The sequence below is a fragment of the Aplysia californica genome, unplaced genomic scaffold, assembly GCF_000002075.1.
Source record: "Aplysia californica isolate F4 #8 unplaced genomic scaffold, AplCal3.0 scaffold01694, whole genome shotgun sequence".
Taxonomy (NCBI): domain Eukaryota; kingdom Metazoa; phylum Mollusca; class Gastropoda; order Aplysiida; family Aplysiidae; genus Aplysia; species Aplysia californica.
This window is the reverse complement of record NW_004798964.1, coordinates 15,066-16,363: the sequence shown is the minus strand read 5'-3', so window position 1 is coordinate 16,363 and position 1,298 is coordinate 15,066.

Below are 1,298 nucleotides of genomic sequence, written 5' to 3'. Positions count from 1 at the left end.
CTGTGTGTGTGTGTGTGTGTGTGTGTGTGTGTGTGTGTCTTTGTCTCCCCCTCTCTCTCTTTCTCCATCTCCTTCTCTTTCTATGCCTCTGTGTTTCTGTCTTTCCCTCCCTCTCTCCTCTCGGTTGTTCTTGACCGAAATGTTCGTACAATGATGATTTATTAGCTTTGGAATTATAATATAATGTTTTCAGTGTATACTTCGTTAGAGCAATCTACGAGTTATTTCGGTTTCAAATATCTATGGTCTACCATTTCTGCCAAGAGCAGCCCTCGTATTTCATTACAATTTATTATGATCTCAAACATTAGAAAAATACAGTACAAAAAGTTGCTATGTTCTCATTGTACTGGCGGCAATCATTGTTGTCGACAACGCCCAATTTTAAGAGTAAATTTGTAGTGAAAAACTGAATTTTCTTAGCATTGCCGCTACTCTTTCGTGTATTGTGGAGATGACGAGCGAGGGGCACAATCCTGGGTTTAATGCAGGATGGACGTTCAGTTTTTTAGTTTTAATAGAGGTTTCACTGTGCTCGCAACTGCATAAAGTCATATGAACGCCAAGGGGTGGATGTCAACAGAGAAGTCCTTACAGGGAATCAGACTTACTCTGCTCACCTCTCTAGCTTCAACAGCACAAAGTTTGCTTCGACTATCAAGGCACCCCGGAAATAGCGGGTCCCAAGAGTGTGACAAACATACAAAAGAAGTAGAGGAAAACGACGATAATAAGGATTAGGAAAGAAAAAGCAGCAGTTCCCTGTTGTAGATCAGGCACAGCTATGAGCATGACATTGTTGAACCACCTGATTTACAATTCTTCAGTGCATTAGACCGAGAAATGTTCCCCCTTTGGGAATACCATAAAGACACTTCAGTCAGTGGCACCGCCCCGGGGGGTGATGGACGTTCAGGTTCTTGGGATACACATGAGATACATCATAATACCTATACCGATAACTGATGTTCATTCATCTTTTTTCATTCCATTTTTGGTCTGATGTTTTCTAACTTGAGCTTCAGAGGTGTTCCGTAGTACATGTATATAAGATTGCTCCAACGAAGTATACACTAAAAACAGCATTATCATTCGACACCTAATATTATTATGAGAACACTTCTGACAGGAACTTGGTAGAACAACTGAGAGGAGAGAGAGCCAGACAGACAGACAGACAGGAAGGCAGGCAGGCAGGCAGGCAGGAAGGCAGGCAGGCAGGCAGGCAAGCAGGCAGGCAAACATGCAGTCAGACAGACAGATAAACAGGCAGACATACAAACACACAGACAGAGACA